The sequence below is a fragment of the Homarus americanus genome, unplaced genomic scaffold (genome assembly GCF_018991925.1).
Source record: "Homarus americanus isolate GMGI-L3 unplaced genomic scaffold, GMGI_Hamer_2.0 scaffold6317, whole genome shotgun sequence".
Classification (NCBI taxonomy): domain Eukaryota; kingdom Metazoa; phylum Arthropoda; class Malacostraca; order Decapoda; family Nephropidae; genus Homarus; species Homarus americanus.
In genome coordinates, this window is record NW_024730668.1 from 7,154,727 (window position 1) to 7,171,129 (window position 16,403).

The window sequence follows — 16,403 nt, forward strand, 5'->3', positions numbered from 1 at the left end:
ATATATATATATATATATATATATATATATATATATATATATATATATATATATATATATGTGTGTGTGTGTGTGTGTGTGTGTGTACGAGTATGTGTATTCATTCGCAATAGTACTCCAATAGGGGCTTGCCACAAAATACTTAGCTGTAGAAAGTAAGTACACAGTTATAATGTGTGTGATGAAATAGAGGCAGAGAAAAAATAAAAATAAATTTTATATTTCGGACTTTTAATATTATTTTGTGTAAATGTGGAGCATGAACTATAAAGCTACATCATCTGGTACATTTCAGCAGTGTGACATCACGAAGCCCCGAGCATCACTTGTGGGAGTTTAAAGGTCACGAGGGCACAACTACATCTAAGATGATAGGCTGAAATTCCCAGGATCTTAATATGGCAAATGATAAGTCCCAGAGTATGTCCGGGAGGAGAGTACCGTCTCAAGAGGAGGATCTGGCAAACAACTTGACACAGGGTGTATTTAAGAGGGAACTATCTCAGTATGTTGTTGTTGCAATCAATATGTCCTAAGGTGCGTTTTAGAGGAGGGACCCGCCAACGGGCAATGGTATAACAAATGAAGTTACCAATGTGTATCTGGGAGTCTGGAACCACGCCATGATATTGCTGAGTAGAATGAAGTGAAGAAGGATTCATCTGTTTATTGGAACATAGATAATGTGACCTAAGTATCTCAAGATGAAACAAGGAAGAAGGATCCGAAAAATAGCAAGGATGAAATTAATGATATTACCCAGGGTGTCGAATCAGACCATAAATTACTTTTTCACCTGGGTGCAATGGATTTCAAATTCAACACCAACTCCTGACGTCAGTACCGACCTGACCTAGCTTGTAGAAGGACGTGCCCCTAAGTCCTCATGTTAGTGGCCATATGAAATGGCCACCGTGGATCGTTGTGTTGTGGGGGAAGACGACCCCATGGCCACTCTGTTAAGTCAGCTGGAGCAGTTGAGGAGTGGAGATGTTCGGGGTACTTGGTTCTAACTACAGGGGCGAACATAAACACCTGTAGAGTTCTGTAGGTTCTTATTAACGGAAATATACAAGGTGCGCTTACAAGCGCGGGTAGTCCTTACACTCCTATAGGGGTCAACTGACCTCACTCTGACCTCTCAGGCGACATGTGGTAAGTGGTACATTAGCAGCTTCCAGATGTCGCCAGGCACATTTATCTAAGCGTGTGGTGACATGAAACAGGGGCATTGCCACACGCTACTGACTAGAGAAATAATGTATATATATATATATATATATATATATATATATATATATATATATATATATATATATATATATATATATATATATATATATATATAGAGTACATACATGGTATACATACATACATAATATACATACAAGGAGAGAGAGATAGACGTTTTACAGGGGGATAACGAAGCCCTCAGGACTGAACTCCTTCAGGTAGGTGTCCTGCCTAGCAGGACACCTGCGAAGGAGGGTCAGGAGGAGCAGGGGTGAAGAGTGGTTGTCTCCAAGGGGACTAGGGTCAGACTCAGGAAAGCTGACCAGGATGTGGAGTGCAGTAACCCCTACCAAGTGTTGGAAGAATCTGGCGAGGAAGAGAAGAGACAGGACGGTGTGGTGTCAGGAAAGAAAAGGGCAGTTGTTCAAACCCTGCCCAGTGGTAAGGTCGTGGTAATTGGGGACAGCCAGGTGAGGTTCTTAGATAGGACTTTTTGTGCAAGAGATAGGGAACGTAGGACAAGGGTGTGTTTTCCTGGGGCTGGGATAGGGCATGTAGCTGAGAGGATAGATAGGGTTTTGTCAGGGGCGGGTACGAAGCCAGTAGTGAGTCTTAGTGTAGGAGGCAAAGACATAGGAAAGGTTAGGAGTGAGGAACTTTTCAAGAGGTATAGGGAGGTGCTAGGGAAGGTTAGAGATAGGGGAGGGATCCCGATAGTATGTGGTGCCTTGCTTAGAACAGGAGTTGGCAGTGAATAGCTGTCCAGGGCAATTGCTATAAATTGCCGACTGGAAAAACATTGTGCACGCAATGGTTGGGCGTTCATTGACAACTGTCAACCATTCTATGGCAACGACTACCTGTACAGTCGTGAGGGAATACACCCATCTCGTGCGGGGGTAAAGAAGTTGTCTGCATCCCTGGAGAGTGAAATTGTCACTCCAAAGGGGGGGTTTCGCCAGTAGGGAATGGTCAGGGTAAGTAGGAGTAAAAAAACAAGCAGGTCCTGGGGAGTATAAATGGTTACTCAGGACAAGGGGTAAAACAGGACCAGGGGAGGAGCATCTCAGAAATACGTATAATAAACTATCTAGGAATGTTAAGAAAAATATAAGGAAGGCAAAGAGGGACTACGAAATCAGAATAGCAAGAGAATCCAAGGCGAATCCCAAGGGATTTTTCCAGGTATATAAGACAAAGGTCAAGGACAAAGTGAGGCCATTAAAGTCAGAGAGAGGGGAAGTGATCGATGATAATGAGAAAATATGCAAAGCATTAAAAAGCTACTTCATATCAGTTTTCCCAGAAGAAATTCGCGTGGAAATGCCAGAGGTGGAACTGATATTTAGGGAAAATGAAGAAGAGAAATTAAAGAATATCACTATCAGAGAGAAGGATGTTCTTAAGAAGATAAATAAATTAAAGAAGACAAAATCCCCAGGGCCGGATGAAATTTTCCCTCGAGTTTTGAAAGAGTGTAAGGAACAGATTAGCGAACCTCTAGTAAATTTACTTACAAAATCATTAGGCATGGGAGTTGTGCCAGACATGTGGAAACAGGCAAATGTAGTACCCATATTCAAAAGGGGAGACAGAGCATCAGCGTCAAATTACCGGCTGATTAGTTTGACGTCAGTAGTGGGGATATTTCTTGAATCAATTATAGCGAATAGCATACAATCGCATTTAGAGAAAAGCAAATTAATCTACGACTCTCAACATGGGTTTACAAAGGGAAAATCTTGTCAAACAAATCTGCTGAAGTTTTTTAGGAAAGTCTTCGAGGTAGTAGATAATGACGAAAATTACGATGTCATTTACTTAGACTTTAGCAAAGCTTTTGACAGAGTACCGCATCAGAGTCTACTGAGAAAAGTTAAGGCTCATGGTATCGAGGGGAAAGTTTTAAATAGGATAAAATCATGGCTCACCGATAGACCACAGAGGGTCAACATAGATGGTGCTAAATCTGAGTGGGGCTGTGTAACCAGTGGGGTTCTCCAGGGGTCAGTATTGGGCCCACTCTTGTTCATAATCTACATGAACGATCTAAATACTGGGATCAGCAGTAACATAAGCAAGTTTGTGGGTGACACCAGAATAGGGCGGCAGATTAATTCAGGACCGAATGCAAATGCACTACAGGAGGATTTAAATAAACTGCAAGCCTGCTCAGAAAATGGCAAATGAAATTCAACACAAGCAAGTGCAGCGTATTTAATCTTGCAAGAACAAATACTGTCAATAGATACAGCCTTAACAACATCAACCTAGAGAAGTCGACTTGTGAAAGAGACTTTGGGGTACTTGTAACATAGGACCTACGGCCTAGAAAAAAATGCGCTAATGTACTAAATAAGGCAAACAGAGTATTAAGTTTTATATCTAGAAGTGTAAGGAATAAGAGTGCAGAGGTCATATTGCAACTATATCTTGCACTAGTCAGGCCATACCTCGATTATGCTGTTCAGTTCTGGTGCCCTTATTATAGAATGGATATCAATGCACTGGAGTCGGTGCTGCGACGAATGACGAAAATTATTCTGGGACTTAGAAACCTTCCATATCAAGATAGATTAAAAAAAATAAACTTGCATTCCCTAGAAAGACCAAGAGTGCGGGGAGATATGATAGAAGTTTTTAAGTGGGTGAAAGGAATCAATAAAGGAGATATAGATAAAGTTCTTATGATATCCGAGCAGGATAGGACTCGTAACTACGGATTTAAGTTGGATAAGTTTAGGTTTACGAGAGAGATGGGAAGGAACTGGTTCACAAATAGGGTGGTAGACGAGTGGAACAAGCTTAGCAACTTTGTAGTAAGTGCTGGAACGCTGGAAAGTTTCAGAAGGAGACTGGATAGATTCATGCACCTTGATCTAATATATTTAATTTTTTAATCCCAATAATTCACTTTTTCAAGAATATTTAATAATGATGGTATACAAACTGTGAAATTTACCAAGATAAGTAAGATTCTGCGTGTTTTATCGTTTATAGAACAAGTTCCTCTAAGAAGACTAAAATACCGCCAAATTCTTTGATTTTAAAGAATATAACTATTAATATTCAAGCATTTAAATTTTACTCCCAGGTGTAATAGGGTATCTAATCCTATTTCATACCCCGGCGTCTACAGTTTCATCTTTGTTATATACTAATTTAATTTACTAATTAACAATCTAATTTTACCTTTTATTAAACTAAACTAAACTAACTTATAAATTATTAATTAACTGTTAACTAAATTACTTTTACTTAATCTTAAAGTGTAACCGCGACTGCTGGCAAAAAACATAGTCAGACTTCTTATAACTACCAAATCAGGCTACCGCCCATAATTTAATATTTTATACTGTGATTTTAACTTTCTTAACGCTAGTTTATACTTTTTTAATTAAACTTATTTTTAATAAGCTTACTTATTTTTAACTCCCCACAATTATTTCATGTATTTATCAGTTATAACGTAAAAGTATTAAGCAAGAATCAAACTTCCATAAATGTACAAATAATAATCTCCCAAATTCTTATAATTAAATAAACATACTATAATTAAAGACATTTTATTATCAACATTAAAATTAACAATATAAATATGATTTTAGACATGAATAATTAAACAAATTAATATCAATTATTTTTTACCAAAAAAATCTGTCCCACGCCTGAATTAAGCTGAGAAATTATGAAGGTATAAAACCATACTATATATTCTTAAAAGTTACTCCCACAAAAGCAAATTAGAAATGCCAATTGAGCCCCTAACAATAAAATGAAGTTAGGCATCTAATTGACATTTATTACTAACTTACTAACCTTAAACAAAAATACTCAAATTATAGTAATATATCTACAAATTTAACACACAATTTTTTTTAAAGTGCTGGTCTGCTTTAAAACGCGTCAATATACTAAAAACAGAAATTTTTATTATGATTTTTTTTTATTTAAAATCTAAGTATTTTACAATTTGAGACCACACGTGGACAGCTCCCATGCGCATATAACTTCATCTTTTTTTAAATTGGAATATATCTTCATTACAAATAATTCTATTTTAGTAAAAAATTTTACAAACTTGCGGCTAAAAATCATTCTTAATTTCATATTAGTAAAATTTTCCATAAAAATCTTTGTCAGGTGTTTTATTTAAAGTGCCAACTAACTTCCAAACGTCATTTTTTATAATAAACAACAGAGCTAATACACCACAAAAAAAAATAGTTAGGGAGCCCGTGAAAATCATGTTTCTCATGCAACTTAGTAAAAACTTTTCAAATACAATATTTGAGACCGTACATGGACAGTTACCATGTGCAATATAACTTCAATTTTATGAGAAATATCATACAAATCATTATTTTTTGCTCAAAAATAAAAGTGCTGGTCTTAAAGCTGAATAGAAGATTTCCCATACAAAAGTAAAACTTTGTACCTTCTTAAAATTATACTATTTTTCTAACTATATATACATTTAAATATATGTAAGGAGAGAGCTAGAAATCTAGTCTTTCAATTAAAATTATACACAATAGTAAAAAATATATTTTTAAGGCTAATCTAAAATGTAAACTTACATAATTTCATTGAAATTTTTTTTAAATTGAAAAGTCGACGATTTAATCGTATAAATCAACTAAATAAGATCTATAATGAAATCTAAGCCCTTCAAAATAGTCCCTTCCTCCTGAGGGGAGGTCCCATTTCCCAACGGGCTTAGATTTCTATTGGGAGAGGGAATTTTATAATTACAGAAGGCTGAGTATAAACTTTAATTGTCCCATATTTATAATATTAAATTAATTATATACATTTATATGTATATATAATATATATATATATATATATATATATATATATATATATATATATATATATATATATATATATATATATATATATATATATATATATATATATATATATATATATATATATATATATTATAGGGGGCAGGGAAAAACACTTTTATTTGAGTTGCAGGCTGCACTTTTCAGGCATCGTTTGTATGGCTGTAACAAACACCTGTGCAAAATTTCATGCCATTTCATGCATACTTACCCTGCCGCATCGCGAACGACTTTTTGTCAACTTTTAGTGTATACCAAAAATTAGGTGTCATTTAATGTTTTCCAGGATAATGATAAATTTTACATGGGTGACATCGATTTAATTCACATGTTATTTTACAGGTACACCGTATAGAAAATCATTACAAGTTCATATTGAAATTCTTTTTTGTGCGGAACCTTGGCATCATTTTCCTAGACAATAATCTTTGCCTAATATATCCATCTCTCGATTCGTATCCCGTCACTTCAGTGCAAGCTTCAGTCATCACTTTTATGCCTCTCTCGACCGCCTGAGTGCTGTTTGGCCACTTGGGCACCACTAATGGTGTCTCAAGAATGTCATTAACCTGTAGATTTGACAGAGAAGCAATGTAAGGAGGCTCAGTCTTGAGTTCATTCTTCCAGTTAATCATGGAATGATAGTTTTTTGCTTGCCACTTTAGTTTCGGAGTCACCACCTTTCTCATGTTGACTACAGGAGGCACATCCTCATTCCCATCTCCATCTTTACCCTCCTCATCAGTATAGTTTAACAAATTCTCGTCAACAGCAGCATCAGAATCTTCCTCCTCCTCTTCAGATCTGCCAGTGCATTCTTCCTTTTGCTGATTCTCCTCTCTAATTTTTCTTATCATTGAGACAGCTTTTTCTCTGACAGTCATGTCCTCATCTGCACACATACCAAGAAGAAGTTGATCTGTGTGGGCGAAGTATGCATTTCTCTGGACAGCCTTCTTCACTATCGTCTCCTCCTCACTATTCAGGTGTTTCATATATAGCAGGGACTGGAATACGTTCCTTGAGCCGTGTGTTACGTAAGGGTGTATCTTGATGTAAAACCACATTGGAGCACTGAACTTTATTATTGTAATGACAATTCTTTTCAACTCATGGCTGGGTCTTGATGTTGCTACATACAGCCTGAGGATTCTACTCCATAAGGTGTTCCACCTTGACACACAGGGAGGACCTGGCTCAATAGCAGCCAAGTCATCTTCAACAACACCTGTGATAACTCCTTTACAAACCCTATACAGGTATTTCTGATCCCAGGACAGATCTTTCTCCACTTCATCATTAAACACAGGGAAATCAGGGAAACTGACTGGCTGGAAGGCGACAACTGGAAGCTCAGACAAAGACTCCTTGATCTGCTTTCCAATGGGACCACGCCAATGCTCAGGACCACTTGGTTTACCATCATAGTGATATAAAACTGCGCGGAAAGGCAGCTCATTTCCGTGAAGCTGACATATGAAATAATGGAGCGGGTGACCAAGTAACATTTCAAGATGATGAATGACTCCATTTTCTGATCCTACATTTACATTGGTTCCATCATAACCAACACACTCAATGGGCTGCTGGGTTAGATTTTTCTCCACCAGAAACTCGTGAATAGTTTTGGCAATCTGCTTTCCGTGTCCAGTCTTGGGAGTCACATGTGTGAGATATTCATTGTCAGGCTCAACCATGATGACATAATGATCTTTCACCATCATCCTCGAACTCCATTTCTCGGTCTTCTCATTCTTTATCATCACACGAGTGGCGGTCTTCCCTACATTACAGTACAGTAACACAACATTGAGAAATGAAATGAGAAAAGGCTGATAATCAATATAGACATAGCACCATACTCATCTGCAACAAGACAACTTAAATGAAATAAGAGATATGAAAAAAAAGTTGATAAACACTGAACAGAACATTGCACCGCCACAGCGGCTGTTTGGCTAGTACTGTAGGTAAATTTAAAAATTTCAGTAGAAAATGCGGCAGACTAAACCTCGACATATCAGCTTAAAATTTGGCATGGAGTCTTAGATATGTATAAGGAACAATGCCTGAAGAGTGCAGCTTTGAGCAAAATTTCACTGCCCCCTAATACACTAGTTAAATTATGTTTTCTTAATTTTTTACTTTTTATTATTTATATTGTTAATAATATTTTTTCTAATCCTACATTTTTAAATATGATGCCTGACAAAGGGCTGTCTTAATAGGACAGATTATGTAAACTACTTTACTCATATTATCTATATACAATGGAATTCCACCATTTCTTTAAAGATCAAAACTTTTCGTGCCGTTTACACCAGTATACAAACGATAAGCTAATCCTAAGCTAATGGGTTCATACCCCGTTTATGAGAGCATAAACCTCTCTCTTTTTAATGCTAATTTCTCCGTCTCAATTAATATTTGTTTCATCCCTAATTTCAGGAACAACCTTATCTATTTCTGCCACTTCATGATTTGGAGCATGAACGGGCTTAGAACTAAACCTTTTATCCTTTATTCCTCTAATTATTACAAAAAATAATCAATATTCCTCTGAATCAGCACTTAAATATTTTCTTGTTCAAGCTCTAGGGTCTGCTATTATTATTTTTTCGGCTTCAATTATATTAATTTCTCCCAGCTTTGCACCACTTTGTTTAGCACTTGCTCTTCTTCTTAAACTGGGAGCTGCTCCATTCCATTTTTGGTTTCCCCAAGTTATAGAAGGAATGAATTGTATTCAATCTATTGCACTCATAACTGTTCAAAAAATTGCTCCTATGCTTTTACTTTCATATCTTACTTTTAATTATTTAGTTACTTCACTATTATTTTATGCAATTATTTTGTCATCAATTATTGGAGCAGTTGGTGGTATTAATCAGACAATACTTCGAAAAATTATGGCTTTTTCTTCTATTATTCATATAGCATGAATACTTTCTGCTATTTTAATTAGTGAAAATATATGAACAATATACTTTACTTTTTACTCTTTAATATCTTCCTCAGTAGCATTAATCTTTCACTTCCAGCAGATTTTTCATTTTTCTCAAATTACTTCTATTAATGCTTCACCCCTACCTAATAAAATTCTTATACTTCTATCTTTACTTTCACTAGGTGGGCTTCCTCCTTTTACTGGATATTTTCCTAAATGAATTTTGATTCAAGAAATAACCTCTAGTTATTTTTTTATCCCATTATTGATTCTTCTGGCATCTACCTTAATTTCCCTATATTATTATTTACGAATCTCTATTTCAGCATTAGTTCTTTTTTCACCAAAATTGAAATGATCATCTCCCCACCGAAGTCAAAGATTCTTTACTCCTTTTATAACGTTTATCAATCTTTTGGACTTTTTATCCCATCAGTTTTCATTATATTCTAAATTTTAAGTTATTTAAACTAACATCCTTCAAAGTTTTGTCAAAAAAAGAAAATCTTTTAAATCTTAAAGTACTTTCATCTTTTATATCTTTCTTTAAGCCCCAGTGATATACACATCTTCAGATTTGCAATCTAACGTCTTAATAATTTCCACTATGCAGCCTAATAAGAAAGTTTAAACTTGTTTATAGATTTACAATCTATCGCCTATTCCTCAGCCACCTTATCACGCAACGATGACTCTTTTCAACAACTCATAGACATTGGTACTCTATATTTTATTTTCGGAGCATGAGCAGGTATAGTATGAACTTCATTAAGACTGTTAATTCGTGCTGAATTAGGTCAACCAGGAAGTCTCATTGGTGACGACGAAATTTATAATGTAGTAGTAACAGCCCACGCTTTTGTTATAATTTTTTTCATAGTTATGCCTATTATAATTGGAGGCATTGGTAACTGATTAGTTCCTCTTATACTAGGTGTAAAGGCCTGGGACTTTGGGGATAGAAATCCCTTACCAGACCAGTCAGGTTCTTAATAAAGGAAAGTCAAGGACCATGGTTTTCTGAGGAATAACAAACAACCGTTTGAGATTGACATCTCTTTACTATAAAAAAATATAACACAAAACTCTGACACCACTCAACAAACATCAAATAATTACGGGAGTCAAACAATTAATGCAGTCAATAGTTAATGGAGTTAATCAATTAAGGGAAGCAAACAATTAAAGGAACCAAACAAATAATGGGAGTCAGCAATTAATGGATTCAAACAATTAAATGGAGTCAACAATTGATAGAATCGAACAATAAAGGGGAGTCAGCAATTAATGGAATCAAACAACCATAGAATCAAACAATGAACAGATATTTCCTACGGCAGTGGCCCTGGGGGAAGGTTCTGGAACACGGTGATGCACACTCAGGGTAGGGAAGCGTCCATTCAACTCCACACTCGAGCGACAGCAGCCGTAGATCTTGAAATGGCAGGAGAACACCGGGGCACAGACGGAATGAGATGAATTGACGGTCGTGGTAGTGGTAGATGACCAGAGAATTAACAGTCGATAGGTGAAGGTCACGTCCTTTGTTCTTCTTATATGCGGAGATGGCACACAGCTGGTTAGATGGAGCACGAATGGCAGAAGTCGCACTTCTGGTGGCTTCGTAAGAGCGGCAGGTGGTGACAACATCCTGTAGAGAAGAGGCAGTGTCGAGGGAGATAAGCTTCTGAATTAGCTCTTCGTCCCACACGCCCATGAGGATAATCATCTTCAGCTGTGTTTCCTCACAAGTCGACGAGTTCCCAGGACAAACGTCAACCTCCTCAGCGATGCCTCTGAGTCGTACGTAAAAATCGGCAAACGACTCACCCTCCAGCTGCTTACAACTGAGAAGTTCCCTCCTACGGAGAGCTTCGTTGCGGAGGCCCTTGATATGCGTCTGTAAAGCATCCAAGACGTCCTTCACAGTCTTGTCTGTGTCGTGGGGAATTTGCAGGGTGTGCTCCAGGATACGTTGCATCTCTAGGGTGAGACACATCCTCATCTGGATCAGCTGTTTCTCCCTAGGCAACCTTGATAAATCGACCATCATGGAATAATCGTCCCACCTCCGACGCCATTCACGGAATACCTGGAACGAGGCATCAGCTTGGAGTGGTGGTGGACTCTGAGAGGGGTGCTTTCTGTGGGGGGGGCAAAGAAGTTGAAGAGGACCCTGCAGGTGCACCTGTGGACGAAGAGGCAGGTGTAGTAGCTGCTTGAAGGTTAACAGGTGCCAACAACTCGATAATGGCACTGAACCTGGCATTTTCTTGTTGACGTCTGTGATTCTCTTCACGCCTTCGTTCATCGTCTTCCTGTCGCCTCCTGATGTCGTCTTGTCATCGGTTTTCTTCCAAAAACTGAATTAAATGAAGGAAGTCGACACCTGTGGCAGATTGCTGACGTGTGTAGGGGGGGCTAAGGGTGGGTGGGGCCGCTTGATCCACTTCCGGATCCACTTGGAGTCCACGTACTGCACCGACATCCGTCTGAAGTAGGGCTTGTTGGGTATCTGAAGAAAACCCAATAAATTCCTGATCTTCCATATGGCCTGGTTTATTTCTCTCACAATTACTGTAATTAATAAGTGAGCAGAAGAGCAATCGTCTTTAAATGGAAGATATCTGCGAGCGTCTGTGTGTGTGTGTATGCGTTCGTTCGTGCGTGTACTCGGGGCAGGCTGGCTAGCGGGCTGGCGGTTACAGCAGCTCCCCTCGCTGGCTCAGACACTCAGTGCTGGTCGAGACATGAACGGGGATGGATGTCAAAACTTGAGCTCTCCCATAGCTCTTAAAAAGGCTCCCCTCTTTTGTAAAAAGTGCAGGAACATGGGGAAACACTTTAAAGACACTAAAGGGCACACACAACACTGAAAAAGCACTTCACAACACTGCACTGTAAATCCAGGAATATCGTGTTGAGGTACGCGCCAAGATCCACCCACAAGAGGAGTTGACAAGATGGCGGCTCCGAGAGAGATTCTGTGTCCACTCCAATTCTGAATAACGTGATGTCCCAGCTAAACACTGCGCCATGTATGATACTTAGGTGGTCCTTGCACTCAGGGGTAAAGGAAACACTCTGATGTCAAGTCCGTAAGTTCTATTCCTGGTACAAACACAAAGGAGTTAAGACAAGGGTAAACAGCGTCCTGTCTTGGAATCTCTCTGGGTATCTCTCTCTGCCATGTGCCCAAAGCATGAACTAACACTCAGTGACAAAAGGGAGTGTGATTATAAAACATATAATACAGAGACCTGAATCAATAATGGTAAATAGTACAGAGTTACATATTACAGCCATATTCGTCTCATATATCTACAGGGGACACAGCCCACGAGTCCAGGACCTAGGATGAGATCACAGCCAGAATTTGACGAACAGCGGGGTAGCTAGATAGTGACTATATGGCGGCTGGGTTGAATCTGCCCTGACCCAGATAGTAGCTGCCGTTCTCACCTCTGTCCAACTGCCCCAAGTGTCGTCTGCACCAGCAAACGAGCGAGTTAGCAGCGGTAACCAGCAGGAAGATCGTTTCCGCCCTTACATTAGGTGCCCCAGATATAGTATTCCCTCGTATGAACAATATAAGATTTTGACTTCTTCCCTTTTCTTTAACATTATTATTAACAAGAGGGATAGTAGAAAGAGAAGTAGGAACCGGATGAACTGTATACCCTCCACTTTCTGCAGCAATTGCTCATGCTGGTGCTTCCGTTGACTAGGGGATTTTTCGCTTCATTTGGCTGGTGTCTCATCTATTTTGGGTGCAGTAAATTTTATAACAACTGCCATTAATATACGAAGAAAAGGTATAACAATAGACCGAATACCATTATTTGTATGATCAGTATTTATTACGGCTGTACTTTCACTTCTCTCGCTTCCTGTCCTAGCAGGAGCTATTACTATACTTTTAACAGATCGAAATTTAAATACTTCATTCTTCGACCCAGCAGGAGGGGGAGACCCAGTACTTTACCAACACTTAATCTGATTCTTTGGACACCCAGCTTTTGGTATAACTCTCATATTGTTACACAAGAATCCGGGAAAAAAGAAGCCTTTGGGACTCTAGGAATAATTTAAGCTATAATAGCAATTGGAATTCTTGGTTTTGTTGTATGAGCTCACCACATATTTACTGTAGGTATGGATGTTGATACACGTGCATACTTTACTTCAGCCACAATAATTATTGCGGTTCCTACAGGAATTAAATTTTTTAGATGATTAGGTACCTTTCAAGGCACCCAAATCAACTACAGCCCATCTCTGCTTTGAGCGCTAGGTTTTATTTTTATTTATACAGTTGGTGGTCTTACAGGAGTAGTTCTTGCTAATTCATCTATTGATATTATTCTTCATGATACATATTATGTTGTTGCACACTTTCATTATGTATTATCAATAGGTGCAGTTTTTGGTATCTTCGCAGGAATTGCTCACTGATTCTCTCTTTTTACGGGTCTATCTATAAATCCTAAATGATTAAAAATTCACTTTTTAACAATATTTACAGGAGTAAACATCACTTTCTTCCCACAAAATTTCTTAGGATTCAATGGGATACCACGACGATATTCTGATTATCCTGATGCATTTACTGCATGAAATGTCCTTTCCTCAATTGGGTCAATAATTTCTCTTGTAGCCTTTCTTAGATTCATTATTATTGTACGAGAAGCCTTGGTAGTAAAACGAACAGTTATATTTTCAATATTTTTACCTACTTCAATTGAATGACAGCATGCTTATCCCCCAGCTGACCACAGTTATATAGAAATCCCTATAATTACTATCTGCTAAAATGACAGATAGATGTGCAGGATATAAGCTCCTGTTAGGGAAAATTATTTCCTTTTAGTATTTGGCAACATGAGGTCACCTAGGATTCCAAGACAGTGCGTCACCCCTTATAGAGCAACTTATTTTCTTTCATGAGCATACTATGGTTGTACTAATTTTAATTACTACTTTTGTTGGTTACATAATAGCCGCTATATTTTCCAACGCTTTTATTAATCGATTCCTACCTGAAAACCAAACAATTGAAGTAATTTGAACAATCCTTCCTGCTATCATTCTTGTTTTTATTGCCCTTCCTTCGCTTCGATTACTTTATCTATTAGATGAAGTTAATAATCCTAGAATTACTCTTAAGACTATTGGGCATCAATTATATTAAAGATATGAATATTCAGACTTTTTGCAAGTAGAGTTTGACTCATGTATAACTCCATCTAACGAACTAGATTTATCTGGGTTTCGCCTTTTGGACGTGGATAATCGAACTGTGCTACCTATAAATACACAAGTTCGTATGTTATTCTCTCTTGAACTGTTCCAGCACTAGGAGTAAAAGCAGATGCAATTCCTGGGCGTCTTAACCAAATCAGATTTATGGTTAACCGACCAGGATTATTTTTTGGACAGTGCTCAGAAATTTGCGGAGCTAACCATAGATTTATACCAATTGTAGTAGAAAGTGTCAGTCTCAACTTTTTTAAATTGAATCTCCTCCTCAGCCGATCTATCACTGAAAGCAAGTATAGGTCTTTCAAACCTATCATAGTAGAGGCGCCTACTTCTGGTGAAAAAAGTTAGTTCACTAATAATGTGAGCTTGTCAAGCTCAAGTAATTCCACTGGAATACGTTTTGATGCCTCAAATAGCACCTCTTTTATGGTTAAATCTATTTTTTATATTCCTTATTGGATTTCTTTTATTTTTTATTATAAACTATTTTATAAAATCTCCGCTTAAAATATCTCCTTCAATTGAATTAAATTCTCAACATCAAAAAACCTGAAAATGATAACAAGACTATTTTCTATTTTTGAGCCATCTTCAAGAATCTTCTCATTATCAATTAATTGATTATCAACTTTTGTTGGGTTACTTTTTATTCCTTACCTTTATTGAGCACTAGTTTGGTCTAAAATTATGCAACTTCTTCATAATGAGTTTCAAGCTATTTTAGGGCAAGCCACTAAAGGTTCAACTATTTTATTTATTTCTTTATTTAGATTTATTATATTTAATAACACTCTGGGTCTTCTCCCATGCGTATTTACTAGATCTAGGCATCTTGCAATAACTCTTACGCTTGCTCTACCTTTGTGACTCACTTTAATTTTATTTGGTTGAATCAACCACACCCAACATATACTTGCTCATATATTACCTCAGGGGACCCCAGGTCTTCTAATACCATTTATGGTATTAGTAGAAACTTTAAGAAATATTATTCGACCAGGAACTTTAGCCGTTCGACTCGCAGCTAATATAATTGCCGGGCATCGTTTATTGACACTTTTAGGCAACATAGGCCCTTCTTTGTCTTTAACTTTAGTGTCATTCTTAATGTTAGCTCAAATCCTTCTTTTAATACTAAAATCTGCTGTTGCAATAATTCAATCATATGTATTTGCTGTCCTAAGGACTTTATACGCCAGAGAAGTTAACTAATGTCATCATCACACGGACACCACGCTTACCACTTAGTTGATATAAGACCCTGACCCTTAACAGGGTCAGTGAGAGCCATAATGTTAACCACAGGCCTTGTTAAATGATTTCACCAACTTAACATGGACTTGTTACTCCTAAGATTTTTAGCTACTATTTTAACAATAATTCAATGATGGCGAGATGTAACACGTGAAGGAACCTACCAGGGACTTCACACCCAAGTTGTAATAAAAGGGCTTCGTTGAGGGATAATTCTCTTTATTGTATCAGAAATATTATTCTTTTTTTCTTTTTTTTGGGCATTCTTTCATAGTAGGCTTTCACCGACAATTGAAATTGGAATATGTTGGCCACCAGTTGGTATTCAACCTTTTAATCCTTTCCAGATTCCGCTTTTAAACACAACGATTCTCTTATCATCTGGAGCTACCGTGACATGAGCACATCATGCTATTACTAGATCAAATCATTCAGAAGCAATTCAAAGTCTTGCTTTAACTATTTTTTTAGGAATTTATTTTTCTGCTCTTCAAGCTTTTGAATATGTAGAAGCTTCATTTACAATTGCAGACTCTGTCTATGGATCCACTTTTTTGTAGCAACTGGTTTCCATGGGCTTCATGTTATTATTGGAACTTCCTTTTTAGCTATTAGTTTTTACCGACTTTATAAATGTCACTTTTCTTCAGACCATCATTTTGGTTTTGAAGCAGCTGCTTGATACTGACACTTTGAAGATGTTGTATGATTATTTTTATATATCTTTATCTATTGATGAGGAGGTTAATTATTTTTTTAATATAACAAGTATATTTGGCTTCCAACCAAAAAGCCTAGAATTTCTAGAAAAATTAATTTTCATTATATTTATCGTAATCTCAACAACTTTTGTA

The 16,403-nt window shown here is 37.3% G+C and overlaps 2 pseudogenes; both read left to right on the top strand.

Moving 5' to 3' along the window:
- The first annotated feature begins 398 nt into the window (after positions 1–398).
- On the top strand, positions 399–13,840 carry LOC121867342 (annotated as a pseudogene).
- Positions 13,841–15,433: 1,593 nt separating this feature from the next.
- Positions 15,434–16,300, top strand: LOC121867134 (annotated as a pseudogene).
- The last annotated feature ends 103 nt before the right edge of the window (positions 16,301–16,403 follow it).